Source organism: Panthera tigris, chromosome B4, assembly GCF_018350195.1.
Source record: "Panthera tigris isolate Pti1 chromosome B4, P.tigris_Pti1_mat1.1, whole genome shotgun sequence".
In the NCBI taxonomy this organism is placed as follows: domain Eukaryota; kingdom Metazoa; phylum Chordata; class Mammalia; order Carnivora; family Felidae; genus Panthera; species Panthera tigris.
The window spans coordinates 93,367,919-93,386,005 of record NC_056666.1 but is presented as its reverse complement, the minus strand read 5'-3'; the positions used below and the strand labels follow the sequence as shown (position 1 = coordinate 93,386,005).

The window sequence follows — 18,087 nt, the reverse complement described above, 5'->3', positions numbered from 1 at the left end:
CAATCAAACATAGCTTTAAAAAAAACCTGAAAGTCTTTTTGGATTAAAATTTAGAACAAATAAGCATCTGGAAATGCATGTTGGTATCTACTATATACCTAACATATTAAAAATTAGGAAGAAAAAAACCTGAATTTTGGCAGAGCTCTGTGGGGGAAGAATGAAGGCCATAGATTTTTAGCGTTCATGACAATCATGCCTTAGAGCTATGTTAAGGACAGAAGTAGTTGAGGCCATAAAAGTTAAACTACTTGCCAAAAAAACCTATCTTCTGATTTCTAGCTGAATGATGTCATTAAAATATCTTCAGCTTGTCCTTCAAATTGAGTCAAAATAAAGTTAGCTGAACACCATATGGTATTAATTCCTGGATTTAACAATAACAAAAAAATATTAAAGCCAAGGCAAGTGATTTCAAAATCTAACTGCTAATACTCTTTTTAATATAAATAAGAATTTAATTTATGATACTTTATAAATACCCTGGACTTATCATTGTAGAAAAGGTCATCAAAAAAGGCTTTTTATTCTGCACAGCAAAGGAAACAACCAACAAAACTAAAAGGCAACCAACGGAATGGGAAAAGATATTTGCAAATGACACATCGGACAAAGGGCTAGTATCCAAAATCTATAAAGAGCTCATCAAACTCCACACCAGAAAAACAAATAACCCAGTGAAGAAATGGGCAGAAAACATGAATAGACACTTCTCTAAAGAAGACATCCGGATGGCCAACAGGCACATGAAAAGATGTTCAACGTCGCTCCTTATCAGGGAAATACAAATCAAAACCACACTCAGATACCACCTCACGCCAGTCAGAGTGGCCAAAATGAAGAAATCAGGAGACTATAGATGCTGGAGAGGATGTGGAGAAACAGGAACCCTCTTGCACTGTTGGTGGGAATGCAAATTGGTGCAGCCGCTCTGGAAAGCAGTGTGGAGGTTCCTCAGAAAATTAAAAATAGACCTACCCTATGACCCAGCAATAGCACTGCTAGGAATTTATCCAAGGGATACAGGAGTACTGATGCATAGGGGCACCTGTACCCCAATGTTTATAGCGGCACTCTCAACAATAGCCAAATTATGGAAAGAGCCTAAATGTCCATCAACTGATGAATGGATAAAGAAATTGTGGTTTATATACACAATGGAATACTACGTGGCAATGAGAAAAAATGAAATATGGCCTTTTGTAGCAACATGGATGGAACTGGAGAGTGTGATGCTAAGTGAAATAAGCCATACAGAGAAAGACAGATACCATATGGTTTCACTCTTATGTGGATCCTGAGAAACATAACAGAAACCCATGGGGGAGGGGAAGGAAAAGAAAAAAAAAAAAAAAAAAAAGAGGTTAGAGTGGGAGAGAGCCAAAGCATTAGAGACTGTTAAAAACTGAGAACAAACTGAGGGTTGATGGGGGGTGGGAGGGAGGGCAGGGTGGGAGGGAGGGCAGGGTGGGTGATGGGTATTGAGGAGGGCACCTTTTGGGATGAGCACTGGGTGTTGTATGGAAACCAATTTGACAGTAAATTTCATATATTAAAAAATAAAAAAATAAAAAAATTTAAAAAAAAATAAAAAATAAAAAATAAAATAGTTTTTAAAACTGTGGGGAAAAAAAAAAAAAAAAAAAAAAGGCTTTTTATAGTGTCCATAACTTCATTTCTATAAAACTTCCACAATTTCTTATAAAGTGAAATCACTTTTGCCTATGTTTCATTAATCATTAATTAATCATTAATCATTGCTTATGATTCAATTAATCAACAGCTATAATTTATTATTTGTAGTTTACTGAAAATGAGTAGGCTCCACAGCTCAGTGGTTAGAGCCCTGGTCTTGTAGTTTACTGTATAACCTCATAACATAACTTATACCTAAACAACATAAATTTAAATGTATGCCATTTAACAACAACGACAAATTTTTCTGGTTGTAATCCACCCATCCTAAAAGAAGACCATAATCCTTTACAGAAACGCTCCTTTGCATTTGGTTGCCTTATACTAAACATAGTAGGAGATCTCTATTTAGGGAGTAAGAAGAAAAAGTTCACACAGAACCTAACTCTTCTTGGGGCTTGGTCAATTAAGCATCCAACTCTTGATTTCAGCTCAGGTCATCCATGAGCTCACAGCTGATGAGATCAAGTCCTGCATCAGGCTCTGCATTGACAGCATGGAGCCTGCTTGGGAGTCTCTCTCTCCCTCTTTTCTCTCTCTCTCTGCCCCTCCCACATGTACATGCTCATGCATGGGTTCTCTCTCAAAACAAATAAACTTAAAAAAAAAAAAGAAGAACCTCTTCTTTAAATGAGGCACATTCATAAAATAAAATGAGGCACGTTCAAGTTAGCCTTTCAAGTTGGCCATATTTGTGTTTCATGAGAGGCCTAGAAGAAACAGGACTAAAGAGGGCCTAAGGCTACTTCTGGAATAGTACTCTATTATGAGTAATTTCTGTTATCAAACAACAACAATCAAAACATTTAATTTTTTCTTTTTTTTAATGTTTATTTATTATTCTGAGAGACAGAGTGCAAGTCGGGGAGGGGCAGAGAGAGGGAGACACGGAATCTGAAGCAGGCTCCAGGCTCCGAGCACCGTCAGCACAGAGCCTGATGCAGGGCTTGACCTACGAACTGCAAGATCATGACCTGAGCTGAAGTCAGAAGCTCAACTGACTGATCCCACTCAGGCACCTCATCAATCAAAACATTTTAAAAGGAGGCAGATGAGAGCTAACAAACTCCTATCAAAATAAGGTGCAAGAACAAAAAATACTTGAAACCCAAAAGAGAAAAGGGAAAGCGTCTGTGTATAAAAAAACAAAGAAGGGACACCTGAGTGGCTCAGTCAGCTGAGTGTCCAACTTTGGCTCAGGTCATCATCTCGCGGTTTGTGAGTTCCAGCGCCACATTGGGCTCTGCACTGACAGCTTAGAGCCTGGACCCTGCTTCGGATTGCATGTCTCCCTCTCTCTCTGCCCCTCCCCAACTTGTGCACACACACGCACGCACACTCTCTCTCTCTCTCTCTCTCTCTCTCTCTCTCTCTCAAAAATAAATAAACTTTGGGGCACCTGGGTGGCTCAGTCGGTTGGGCATCTGACTCTGGCTCAGGTCATGATCTTGCGGTTCGTGAGTTCGAGCCCATCATCAGGCTCTGTGCTGACAGCTCAGAGCCTGGGGCCTGCCTTGGATTCTGTGTCTCCCTCTCTCTCTGCCCCTCCCCTGCTCATGCTCTCTCTTTCTAAAATAAATAAAACATTAAAAAAAAATTTTTGTAAATGAATAAACTTTCGAAAAAAAAAAAAAGAAGGACACCTGGGTGGCTCAGTAGGTTAAGCATCTGACTCTTGGTTTCGGCTCAGGTCATGATCTCACGGTTGGTGGGTCCAAGTCCCAAATCAGCTCTGGGCTGACGGTGCAGAGCCTGCTTGGAATTCTCTCTCTTCCTCTCTCTCCACCCCTCCCCCACTTGTGCTATCTCTTTCTCTCAAAAATAAATAAACTTAAAACACAAAATAAATTTAAAAAGAGAGAGACAAAGAAGGCTCACAGTAAATATGGCAAACTCAAGGCACATATACAGTACTGCTACTTTCCCTCCTTCAAAACTGGCTGATATCGGTAACAGGTGACAGCTCCATGGTGCTTGGCAAAGGTCTCAGAAACCTCTAGATGGCTATTCCAGAGCAATGGGAGTTGTCAGACCAAACCAAACCCTGCCAATCCTGGTTTAGATGGACTAGAGGAATATCACAGAGAAAAACCATTAAGGAGGGAATGAGAGTAAGGAAAAACAGTAAGAGCTGCAAGTATCTACTGAAGTGGGTTTTTTTGGTGTTTGTTTGTTTTTCAGGTTAGAGTGTTTCATTTAATCCTCACAACGAACTTTATGCTACTACTATTAAGACCATTTTACAGACAGGAAAAAAAGCCTGAAGTTTACAGAATTTTAAACAACTAACCTGCCAGAGTCTTACATGCAGAAAGTAGTGGAACTGGGCTCTAACACAGACCTGAGCACTTTACCATTCTGCTTAAGGGACTGTGGAATTCAACAACTGACCTAACCCTCTATCCATCCCCCCGCCACGTAAGTCAACCAGAAGAGATTTTTTTTAATACAATTTTAATTATTTAAGTAATATCGTGTTTCAAAATGAAAGCCTGAAAACATAATGGATGTACCATAATTCAGATCTTTTTTTATTGCTTTTATAATTACTATTTTTAATGAACACCCTATACATAAATTTCTGTGCACATTTTTATTCCATTTTTACGGTATTATAAATGGAATTCTGGGTCAAAGAGTGTGAGTACATTCTGCTAGGACATCTGATTTTAATATTACTGAAATGATGAAGGGATGATGGCTCCTTGAGAAAAACAATGATGCCTTCTTCTCCCTTGCATCCACAACACTTAGGTACACAAGCACGTGTTTGCTAAATGCCAAATGAAGGAGGTTTCTCTTCCCTTAACACAGTGTCTCGGAAAGGAGATATGAGAAGACAACAATCATGCCAAATGTCAAAGTCATCACTGAGTTGTGTAAAACTCTTCTTAGGAAGAAAAGCGCATGAACATTGACACTGCTAATACATTTCTGTTGAAAAGAGTTTGGGTATCTTATAGTCAAAGAACACAGAATTTTAACACGTATGTAACACATGGAGGATGCTATTTCTCTGAGTTTAAATTATTATCTAAATGCCATAATCTACTGTTGTCCATGAAGATCATTTCAAAACATGTTCATATACAAAATTCAAAGAACTAAATATCTTAATAGTACTAAATTTGTCATTTTACTTTGATTTTCTATCAAAAAATCATCATCTATTATCATCAGATTCTAAGGATATTATAGTAGGTAATCTCCCCACAAAGATGAAAGAGAGATTCACTACAATGTGCCAGGCACTGATCTAGCACTAAGTATTAATTTAATCCTCACAACATTACATGGTAGATATTATTATTATCTCTATAGGTTAAAAAACAAATGAAGCACAGAGAGGTTAAGAAACTTGCTTATTTATTTGAACCCAGGCATTCTCACCACACCTCTAATCACCACCCACAATGGACCCCCTGTAATGAGCAAAAAGCACTTAACAGTTACTGGCACAGCTTTCAGTGGACACTGGTGATAAAGGGCATGATGACAATATGCTTGCAGAAAACAGGAAGTTCAATCAATCCACATGGATTACTTTCTCATTTAGTAAATATTTATTACCTATTATGGACCAAAAACTGTGTCAGAATGTGGGAGTGCTCTCCAAACCTTGTGGAACACTAGGTCGAAAAAAGAAAGAAGGCAGATCATATAATGTAGATATCTAGTATAGACTGATCTAATGTAGCTAGAAAATAAAATTATTGACAGGTGTTATGGCACAGAAGGAGCAATTAATTCGGCCAAGGGCACTCAGAAAAGTTGCACAGAGGAGGAAATACCTCAACTCCACCTCGAATAACAGACTTTTACAGAAATTTCTCGGTAACAGTCTACCTCCTCAAATCACTCCCCACAGAAGGGCCAGGTTCTCACCGCTATGAAAACTGTTGCACAGCACAGACTATATCTTAGCACAGTGGACCATCTTGCGTTTGCTAAGGAGAGGGGAGAGGATGATGGAATAGGTTTGAGGAATCAAATCCTAGCCAACACACTGGGAACCAGACATAAAGAAGGAGCACATCTATCAATCCTAATTTTATAGCCAATACAGCTATAAAACTGCCTTCATTTGTTTGGCACACCTGTATCTTACTTCCTCTTTTTTTTTTTTTTTTTAAAAACTAAACTTTAAAAATGAGAGGAATGTTAAGCAAGTTAAGCGGTTAAGCAAGACTGACCTTGACTCCTTCCTGAAACCTCACTTAAAAGGTCAGAAAAAGTATAAAACCCATTAAGAAAAACAGTGATGAAAGATACAACAACAAATGAGAGAAGTCAACAATATTCTGGAAGCTAGAAAAGGAGAAACGTGGTAACTAACCTAACAAGACCAAGAAACTTGAAGCCTAAACCCGAGAGGAAGAAGCCATCAAGAAGCAAGCTGATAAAGACAGAAAGTATAGAATGGTTGCTAGGGGCTGGGGTGGAAGAAGGCATGCTAGCTAAATTCAGGCACTGGAAGCATGATGAAGACAAAAATGCAGCATGAAAGCTAGAAACAAGAGATGACAGACTGGAAGTTCACTTCAGTGCCTTCCTCCCAAAAACCAATATTCTCCCCATGTCTGAAGAAGAAAGTCTAGAGATCCATCTCTGGAGAAGATGGTGCACAGACCCTGATCTTAAGAACACAAGCCACAACTGAGAGCAAGACAAAATTCCTTACTCAAAACAGGAAGAATTATGTGAAAGTCTGCATTCCATTCAGGATATAGAAGGCAGTCTCCAAGAAGAAAACGGAACTAAGATTACCTGATGTATCCAGCCATGTTGAAAGCATCTTAGATCTGTCAGAGAATTTCAAGTGGAAAATAATAGGTACATAAAATTTTAAACTTGGATAATTACTTGAGAAAACAGTAAGTTGGACAATAAAGGAAATGCAATCATAGTGAATTTTGTAACGCAGCTGTGAAAAATATTTGCACAGTCATAATAATTAAAATACTAAATAAAGAAGTTACCCAAAAAAGCTGATATCCTATAATAGGAACAGGACAGAAAACGAAGTTTACGTAAGTGTTTGCAGGTAGTAGATTAATTACAATGACTAATCCTCATTTTTCTCAGAAGGAAGTTAAAATGAACTACTACTAAAATGAAAAGCCAACACAAAGCAGAACCGACTTAAAAAAAATACAGGCAAATATCAGAACAAAAAGCTAAAAGAACTGAAACTATGTTCCTCTAAAGATTGGGAATTAGAGGTAAAAAGAGGACAGATGGGCAACTGCTGTTTGTTTATAAGCACTGAAATGTTATTCAACTTTTCCAACTACATATACAATTATCACTTTAATTAATTAATTAATTTTGAGAGAGAGAGAGAGAGAGAGAGAGAGAGAGAGAGAGAGAGAGAGAGAGAGAATGAATCCCAAGCAGGTTCTGCACTGTCCACACAGAGCCCAACGTAGGACTCAATCTAACAAACCACAAGATCATGACCTGAGCTGAAATCAAGTATCAGACTCAACCAACTGAACCATCCAGGAGCCCCAATTATCACCTTAATTTTTAAATAAAAATTTAAAGAGGTAAAGCAGATTTTGTCATGTTAAAAAGACCTAAAATGAATATACATCATTTTTTCAAACTATGTATTATGTTGACTTCTGTTAATTCTTAGAATTTTCAGGAGTACTGAGGTCCACAGTACTAAGTGTCTTTCTTATAACACAATTCATGAACTGATACAGTATGCAGTTCACCAGAGAAATACTTTGGGCATGTAGCAATTCTAAAGCCTAACTGTTTAAAACTACTCCATAAACATAGTGTTTTATTTATTCCATTCCCCCTAAGAACATACATTTGGATATATTTATACAAAAGCTTATATTATTTGTAACTCTTGGGTCAAATCCAAATTTTGACATTTTCAATGGCTAGCATTTGTAAGCACCAGTAATGATAGTGTTGAATTTACATTTAAGTCTGAATGCCAAACAATACAAACGGACAAACTGAAAGGCTACCCTTATGGAAAAACATACAAAAAGTACTAACTATGCAGAAGAAAACAGGAAACAATCTTATCTGCAAGAACTGTAGCAACTTGCAACTTTTTAAAAGTCACATTCTTGTGGGCACAAATTCACCAACTAAATATAATCTAATTAACATATTTCTTCTGCACAGTCAAAACCAAGAACCTCATTCCAGAAAAAGAAAATGCTTCAAAGCACAAGATTAAAACTATGAAAACCTACATCAGAATCTATTAAATTTTTTTTAAAAAATTAATGAAGTTCTTTTCAAATAAAGATAAAAACAATGAGACTTGCTTTCCCTTTCCAGTACTAATGGACTATGCTGATTTACAACATATAGCTCAATTTCATGTCCTGACTATATAACAAATTTCCAAATATAAACAACTATTAGAAAGGCTTAAGAGCCTTAAAATCGTAGACAATAACCCCCCTCCCCCTTTTCCATGGCTTCAGTTACCTGTGGCCAACTGCAGTCCAGAAGCAGATGATCCTCCTGACACAGTGTCAGAAGGTCGGCAGCACCAATGCTACATGACAATGCCCACATCACGCACTTCACTTTATCTTAGCACGTACTCATTTTATCATCTCACATCATCGCAAGAAGGGTGAGTACAGTAAAGATATTTTGAGAGAGACAACATTCATATAACTTTTATTACAATATATTGTTATAATTGTTCTATTTTATTGGTTATTGTTGTTAATCTCTTACTACGTCTATTTCATAAATTAAACTTTATCATAGGTATGTATGTGTATAGGAAAAAACATAGTATATATATACGGTTTGGTACTATCTGCGGTTTCAACCATCCTTGAACATATTCCCTACGGATGAGGGGGGCTGCTGTATGTTATATTATTTACACTGAACCCCCGTATAATGAAACAAGAAATAGAGTCGGACATACAGCAACCAAAGAAAACCTCAAGTATTTATCACTGAGTGCCCACATGTCAGGGAACATGAAAGCAACATGCACAGGAGACAAGACTCTGCACTCAAGGAGTCTGAAATTTAGCAAAATGCAGACAAAGTGTGAAGTGTGTGTGGTGGGGCTGCCAAGAACTAAGACATGAAAACAATTCATGAATATAAAAGAATGAAACTGCTAAGTATTAAACTATAAAACATAAACAATAATACATTTAGAGAAAGATAATAATTGCCTTGAAAATAGAAACAGGCATGGAACTGGGCCTCAAAGAAGTAGAACAGCATTTGAAGAGCTGTATCCTTAAATTTTTTCATAATGAAATGCTGAAGGCAAATGCATGCAAAATTTCAAAAAAGTGATGTGAAAGAGAACTGACTCAGAAAAAGGAAAATAAATGAAATAATAAATAGAGGGGAAAACTTTCCACGAAGTAAAACTTAACCAACAACCATATATCCTGTATATCAATAAAGATAATAAATATTATTTTGATTAGTCTCATTCCATTATTTGAGGAAGAATAGGAGTGTTGTAATCACACTTCCATAATGAGACAAACAAAATTTTGCTTAGCAACAAAACTATGCAAGGACAGCTGAGATTTCCTGATTCCCAGTCCTATCATCTACCCATTATCCTACACACAACTTCATGGTAAGTATTTTACAAAGAACTGACTTCATTATCAACCTCAATCTCCTATAACAACCCAAGTATTAATGCTATAGCCACTATAAAAAAGAAACAATACCCATTTTTGATTAAGTATGATAAAATACACAATAGCCAAATGGGTCTCACTTAAGACCATGAAACTTTCATGACTCGAACCATGGTCTTTCCAGTAAACTGAGATATGCTACCATTCTAACGTGTCCTCTAACCAGCGGGCCATTCTAATGGTCAGTGAAAGGGAGAATGATGCTCGGGCAGCAAATTTCACAGCTAAAGTTATGGTATCAAGGAATTCCTATACAGAATTTTTTCAGTTTTATCTAAATTATTTGGGTTGTAAGCTGATAACTACATAAATAGGGATTAAAAATCAAAGAAGGGGCACCTGGCTGGCTCAGTCATTAAAGTACGTGACTCTTAATCTCGGAGTCCCCCCACACTGGGAGTAGAGATTACTAAACAAACAAACAAACAAACTTGAAAAATGTTTAATATGGGAGTAGAGATTACTAAATAAATAAACTTGAAAAATTAAAAAGAAAAATACTTACTATACCTAAATGAAACACTGTAAAATAATATTCATGAAATGCACAAGTTATTATGCCATATGGTTATTAGTCACAGACTTATAAGCTTTTTCAAAAATTATAAGATTACTTTTTATTCCTAAACTTTTCCCTTCTCTAAACGAATATGATTTTATTAGCTTCCCCACATCTATAAATGATATCCATTCTTACTAGTGTATCCCAAACTAGATTAACATTCATCACAAACTGAAAAACACTCACCGGTCCAGCAGGAGTCATGGTCCCTTATGTTCTCTCTTACTTTCTTCTGTTTCTCCAGTCTCCAAAGCAGAAGATTCTCAATGCTTCCCCATTACACTGCCACCTGAAACACCCCTGAGCAGTAGCCAGAAGCTCCCTCCTCCATCCACAGAAATCCACCACTGAATTAATTGATCTCATTTACTTAGTATACAAAGGGTGTGGGGCGTCTGGGTGGCTCAGTCGATTGAGTGTCCAACTAGATGTCGGCTCAGGTCATGATCTCACAGTTTGTGGGTTCAAGCCCCACACTGGGCTCTGCACTGACTGGGCAGAGCATACTTGGGATTCTCTGTCTCCCCCTCTCTCTGTCCCTCCCCTGTTCATGCTTACTCTTTAAAATAAACTTTTTAAAAAGCAACGGGTATAATTAAGTTTCCTTTCAATATTTTTATGTGTGTTTATGTGTGACTGAGAGGAGCAGGGAAAAGAAGTCTTGAAAGGAGGCACAAGAAGAGCCAAGGACAACCTTCAGCCCTCTAAAGTAGCTGTGACATAGTACACAAAGCAATGTACCTGAAGTAGAGGACCAGAGTCTTAATCCCAGATCTGCCACTTTACTACATCTTAGTTGAGTGACCTCCTTCTAGTATTTCAACTTGCCATGTTTAGCCTCCAATAGCACATCTTGGGAACTACTTGAACTTAGCAGAGTCTTTGATGATGATGATGATGACGACGAGGACGACGATGACAACGACAATGATGATAAAGCAAAAGGAAAAGAAGCAGAAGCAGCAGGGGTAAAAGAAATAGAAACATAGAAATAGAAATAGATATGGTACAGCTGATGGTGATAGTAGTAAGCTTCAGGAATTGGTCAACATTTGAAGGCTACAATATCAAGAGACGGGAGGATCCTGTGATTCTGGTAACTGACTTTAAAAAAGCATGAATTGTTGTGTAAACTGTAATTTAAAATCATATTTACTTAATCAACATTTATATACTGTTTATTATATGTATCACTAACTATTCTAAGCACTTTACAATTTATTTAATCTTCATAATAACCTTTTGACATAGGTACCAATATCCCCATTTTACAGATGGAGAAACTGAAACACACAGGTATTAAATTACTTAGCCAAGTTACTCAGCTAAGGGGTGGAGTCAGGATTCAAATTCAGGTAATCTGACTCTCAAATCCATGCTTACTCACTCCACTAAGCAGCTATGTAGCTGTGGATGGATTATTTCCACTTACTTCTGGATATATTGTCTGATTTTTAGCACACATCTTTCTGCGTACATCTGTCTTAGATTAACGTTTAACATTTTATTCTCTGAACCTATCAGTAAGGAAATAATAGTGGGTATCAAGAACAAACCAGAAACTGAGATCATTGTTTAGTCAATCATATTCAGAAAGTCAATAATAATAATTACTAAAGCACTAGTCTTCCAGGAATTTATTATTTTTAGTTTTCTGAAAATATATCAGTTCATGTGTCATGCACATACACAAACACACAGAACATGGACATGAACATGTATTAAATTATTAGTCTGTTTCAATGATCATGTGTTAGACTAGTTGAATATCTGACCAACAAAATATACCCTCCTAATGGATACAGTTAGAAACCATTTAATTTTAGGAACATTTCACTGATAATTCTAAAAAAGTCTACATAAACTTCCATATCTTACTAAAAATTAAATTATACAATTTTTAATTGCTGCCACCACAAAGTTTTATCTAATAGATGAGTATAGTGTTAACATTAGTCTCATTAAATATATTTAATAGTTCTTAATAGTATTATACCTTGTTAAAATAATTTCCCCTAAAGAACACATATCAGCACTTCCCAAATTTATAAGCACAATTATATTTGTAGTACCATTCTAAAATATTGTATAAACTAGAAAGAGGACTAAAAGTTAACTGTAACTTTACGAAGGACCTGAGATCAAACCAAATGTTATACAACCCAATTAAATCAACAAAATCAAATATATTCTTTGGAACACAGAACCACAAACCAAACTTCCGGAAGTCTTATTAACATTAAGACAATAAACTAAATTTGAAACAATTCCCAGAAGTGTTAATGCTAGATGTGACTCTTCTCCATGAGGAGAAATTTATACAAAATAAGCATGTCTTAAAAGCCAACTCAAACAGTGTTAGGGTGAAAATAAAAGACATCTGAAGACAACTTTACTAACATTAGGAAAAAATTTTAGGTTAAAGTAGTATAAAAAGATTAATTGAAGAATATACGAAGAGAAAAGAAAACTTAATGAAACAGAACGGGTAGGAGTGTTCTTATTAACCAAAGATGAAAATAACAAAGAAACAACAACAAAAACAAAAATCGAGGAACTCATGTGCAGAAACATTTTTTGGAATCTGCACTGAAAATTAACAATACAGAGTAATCATCAGAAAATACGAGGTCCCATCTAAAGCCTAAAAGAACATATATCACATTTTTCTGTGCATATTCAATTAAGAGTTTTCCTCCACTACAAATACACAAAAGGTTTTTGTTGGTACAATTTACTATGCCTATTCTCAGCCCTAGGATATTTTTTTACCCAATCTCAAATTGGAAATGGGATGCTATCTGTCCTCAAAATGTCAAGTTACTGGCAGAAACACGGTTCCATGTCTAATAAAACTTTCATGCTCCACTACAAGTCTTTTAAGTGGTATTCTTGTTTATGTGTAACTAAGACCACCTGTATATTTTAAAATATAAATAAAAACTTATGGGATATACTGTTCACTGATTCAATGGATCTGAATTTTCCCCTAGTCTCAGAATACAATCTTAGCACTTATCACTAAACCCTACTGTTAAACAGATTAATTCATATTATATGTATCTCTCATTTCATGGAAATTAGTTTTCCAAGGTTAGCTACACAGTGAATTCTACTTTCCCACCACTGAAAAAGCAGACAAATGTTCCCACAGAAATATACTCCCAATACATAAGCCAAAAACTGTCTCCTGCAAAGGAAGGTTGATACTTCCTTTGCTCCCATTTCCTTACTGGTAATATCAGGTACCATACGACATCCAGTACCTTTTAGGAATGGAAAGTGGAAATGTGTTAAGAGTTGGAAGATTTCTACAACCAGATGCACAACTTAGGAAGCATGGAATTAGAACTGGTTGTCCATTTACTCACATCAGACTCTGTGATTCTACTCTGATGATGAAGGGAAAGTTTCATGTGTGTGTTTTTAAAGTTATAATAATATGCATTAAACCAAAAAAGACATTTTTACATTATAAGAACTTTTCTACCTGAAAAAAATGTATTTTGTAATGGGATGCCATTGTTAATATAGTAGACAGGGTATTTTCCTCTATAAATTACACTTTGTTTCATTAGTCTTCCTAAATAAACTCTCATTTCAGTCTCCTAAATAAACTCTCATTTCAGTTCCCCAGATCTACGCTTTAAATTCCTTTAGAAGCTCTGTATCTTAAAAAATTAGTAAAAACTTTTAATACTATTTTCATGGCGGGGGGGGGGGGAGGCAAAAAACCCTTGGCGATCTTATTTCTATAAAATAGCTAAATTCTGAGCCCCGGGGGTGAAGGAGGAATTGAGAACCTATCCTTTCACTCTGCTTCCTCCCCTGAACCACCATTCCCTATCTCATTCCTAGCACTCAAGAGGAAAATGGAGAAACACTGCTCCACCACTTTGGCCACTTCCTACTAATTACTTCTGCCCAAACTCCTCTTAGGAACCCAAATGGAAATCCATTACCATCACTGCAGAGGCTCATGATATCTAATAAATGTACTGAGGAAGGCCGTTGATGCTCCTCTTTACACACAGTAGAGGCAACGGCAACACTTACTGGCAGCCATGCAATGGGGACTGTCTGTGGCAAGCAGAATTGTAAGATCCAAGATTTCTGCTTCCCAGTGTATATACCCTGCATAATCCATGGGACTGTGTATATGATGGGATTTCAGTCCCATGATTAGGTTAACTTTTAAAAAGCGGACTTTAAGAAAAAGTGATTATCCAGGTAGGCCTGAGCTAGCCACAGAAGTCCTTTAAAACTAGGTGTAGAAATAAGGCAGAGAAACCAGGGAGATTGGAGGGTGAGACAGACTAGACATGAGGGATATTCTCCATAGCTGGCTTTGAAGATGCAAAGGGCCATGTGGCAAAGAATGTAACGGCAGTATCTATGAGCTAAGTGTGGCTCCTACTTAACAACCAGCAAGGAAATGGGATCTCAGTCCCCCAACTGCGAAGAAATGAGTTCTGCCAACAATCTGAGCTTTGGAAGATCCTCCAGACAAGAACTCAGCCCAGATGACAACCTGATTTCAGCTTTGTGATACCCTCAGTAGACAATCCAGCCACACTGTACCCAGACTCCTGACATACAGAACCGTGAGTTAATAAATGAGTGTTGTTTTAAGCAGAGTTTGTGGTAATTTGTTACACAGCAATAGAAAACTAATATAGGGGCTCCTGGGAGGAAAAGGGTATAGGCTGCTACTGCAGCAGGTTTCCTTTTACCAATAGCAGCACCACAGCAGGAAGACCTGACAGAACATAAATTTGCCTGAAATCTAAAGAGGGTCACCATAATGCCAAACATGCTTGGAAACTGGAAACTGCCCTGCTTTTCATTTCCTTCATATTTATCAGTACCAGACTATTTATATCAATTTGTTTGCTGTTTGTTTTATTCACTGGAATGAAAGCTCCATCAGAACAGGGGTATGTCTTATTCTCTGGTATGTACCCAGTACCTTAAAAAACGCCTGGCACATAGGCAGGCAGTAAGTATTTCCTGAATGAATAGTCCACAACCCAAATTGACAGTAAATTGTTACATGAGGTTTCTTAGAAGAAGAAACTGAAATAACTACATTACCAACTGGATACAGAGCACCCAGCAAAGTCCATCTTAACAAATAATTTCCCTTTGATACAAAGGATATATGTTTATACATAGTTGTTTCCCATATGCTTTCATAGACGCCTAAACCGATATAATCCATTAAAGAATGTTTGTAGCCTGGTAAATATATCAACAATAATAGAATGGCATTTTAGTAAACAATGTGATCATGAAATCCCAACATAAAACTGCTGAGGAATTTACTTTCAGTTGATGGGGCCAATTCAAATCCTTGCCTCTTCTGACACAACTACCCCACACTCTGGAGAGCCAAAGTTGAAGAATCCTGATAGGCTTGAAGAAGCTCAGAGCCAGAAAAATCTCCAGGTAAGCAGTATATTTCTACAGAGTGGATCACATTTCCATCTGGTTTCTTTGTTGTAATCAATCGAATGCTGCTCAAAATAAATTTAAAATAAGTTTAAAAGCCCTCATACAATACAAAAGAAGTATCTTAGTAATTACGCTTCCACTAGATACAGACTACAGACTCTGGCACTTTCAAAGAGCATATAATGGCAAAAGAGATACCCGGTTCTCTTTTAACACATTTCTTTTCTGCCAGAACCAATTACTTCTACAGCAGTTCCCAACTTAAACACAGTACATTCCAAAAAATGATTTCTTGGTTGGCTGCTTGGGAGTCATGAGTGTCTTTTTGCCCCACAGAATCACTGTTACACTGGTGGTCAGGTGATGCGGTACTATACTTCAGGTATGTTACAGGGTTTTGTGGCCTGGCAACTACTGCTATGTGTTTTGTCTACTACTATTTCATCTCATTCCTTAAAAGAGGGCAAGGGACTGAGGCTGTATCATCACATGTATTAATTTAATGAGTTTTCTTAAGTACTGAAATTCCTAAATAAGCCTTTTTTTTAATTTAAAATGGTTAATCTTAAATCAGAACCACCAAATTCGGCTTGAAATTAAGTATGGAAAGCACATGGTCTACTTAGATATTCTTTAAAATAAATTTTATAATGCAGAGAACAAAGTACTATCATAGGTAATTCACAGAATGATTTTATTATTATAAATTCAAAGAACTTCTAAAATATGTTCAGAGTTCAAGGACAAACTTTCATTTTAAGGATAACAAAAATAAAAGTGAAGAGTTAATACACTAGTTTCACTGACCCCCCAAAAGTAAAAAGAACTTCATATCCGTGACCAGTGTTGGTTCATACCCTGGAATATGACTCAGAGACAAAAACTCTACATAAGAACTATTTTACAAAATTTTCCCTATCCCTATGAAGATATACAATCAAATTTTCTCAAAATAGGATCTAAAAAGGGGGAAGGGGAATTCTTCTCTAGAGGAACAGTAATTATAAGCACGCACGTGTATACATGTATATGTGTCATGTGTTTGTGTGTATATATGGCAGCCTAATTCATGTTTATATCTGGGCCTACAGATTTCATTTACTGAATCATTACTACAGACGTAACTAGTCTGCTAAAAATCTCTGTCCCAAGAATAAGAACGCGACCAAAGTAATGTTCTAACAGTTACTCATTTCAAAGCCAGGAATGGATTTTCCTAACGATTGTCTTGTATCTTCTCCACATGTTCGTTTACTATTTATACCCCAGATATAACTTGCTAGCACACCAAGAAAGTATTTTATCAAACTCTACGTGTTTGCCAATGAGAAGTGGCTGAATCCAGATATATGAGAATCATCAGAATGCAGAAACTTCTTGGTGTGCATTAAACAGACAACACCGCATCTTGATATGTAAGTTATCAAAAACCTTTCCTTGATTTTTCGACAGCATCACACATACCTTTTTGAAACTCTCAAAGACTTACAGGACATCATCGCTCTCTCCTGGTTCTCATTTGTCTGACCACTAGCTGCCTGTATTTCCACAGCAGATTCCTCTTCCTGTGCCACACCTCGGCGTTTCCCAAAGCATGGGATATATACCACAGTACGTGGCACATATATAATAATGAATCACTTCATGAGAAAGTTATTAGCTTGTCAAACCCTCGGGCCGTCTAATTACAAAGTCTTACTGTTTTTTCATTTCATTTGGTTTTTTTTTTACACTGAGTAGACTTAAACTCAGAGGATTTAACAGGCAACAATATCTAGCTAAAATTTAATACCATCAATTTTGGCATCATCACTTTCATTTTTGCATTGCTAATTACTTAAAGCAAGTGATATTCATTTGCCATTTTTACTACCAATGTAAGGTTTCCCTTTAAAATAAATGTACTTAAGTAAGAGAGTCATTTAAAGAACAAGTAAGGAAATAACTGTATTTTCAAGTGGTCCTCAAAAAACTGATGTGTCAGAAACACTGTTCTGACCAGAAATGTGGCTATTTCTAAAGTCAATTCTTTCTCTACATTTTCTCACTGTGATCACCTCAAATACTCAGCTAAGCTCCAGATTTCAACTTAAGATATTGTACCAGCACATCTAATTCAATACCTCCAAATAAAACCCATTCTCTTCTGGATCACTCTATCACTACCAATACCACTTCCAACTTCACCATCAAAAGCTAGCCAAATTCCCCTTTACCATTAGTCATACAATCTCAAAACCTAGGCATTAACTTTGTCTATTCACTGAATTCCAGCAGTTGCCACTTCATTCCACAAACACCTGTTGGGTTCCTGCTGCATATGAAATAAAATCATGTCATCTTAGAAAGTCAGTTCTTTAAAAACTTCATAACCTATGAGAAGAGAATCTGGCCTTCTGGGCTCTTTCTCCAAAATTTGGTGTGGAGAGGCACACAGGAGGATGTAAGATGAGACAGAACTAAAAAGGGATGCCTGAGAATATTAAAAGTGGTTGTATTTCTAAATGATAGAAATAAAAGTAAGTAACACCTTCTTCTTATTTTTCTGTATTTATACATTTACTATATTTTTATGATCAAGAAAAAAAAACATTCCAAAAAATGTTCTCATCCAGACTTATTTACCCATTCCTATTCAAGCATCCTAGTTCAGACTCTCATTATGTCCTCTTGCCCGGCCTCTAACCTGACCTTTGTGAAGGCTGC

At 36.6% G+C, this 18,087-nt stretch overlaps 1 protein-coding gene across 4 annotated transcripts in view; it reads right to left on the bottom strand.

The window, feature by feature from the left end:
• FRS2 (fibroblast growth factor receptor substrate 2) overlaps positions 1-18,087 on the bottom strand; it is a 108,389-nt gene that overhangs the window by 67,641 nt on the left and 22,661 nt on the right. The window contains exon 1 of one of the 4 annotated variants that reach the window (XM_042992734.1): positions 10,114-10,384. The exons of 2 other annotated variants lie outside the window; for them this stretch is intronic. The gene's annotated coding sequence lies outside the window, so the exon portion shown is untranslated. Of the gene's footprint in view, positions 1-8,160; positions 8,345-10,113; positions 10,385-18,087 lie in introns of those variants that run through there. One more of the 4 variants, XM_042992733.1, reaches the window with a different exon arrangement.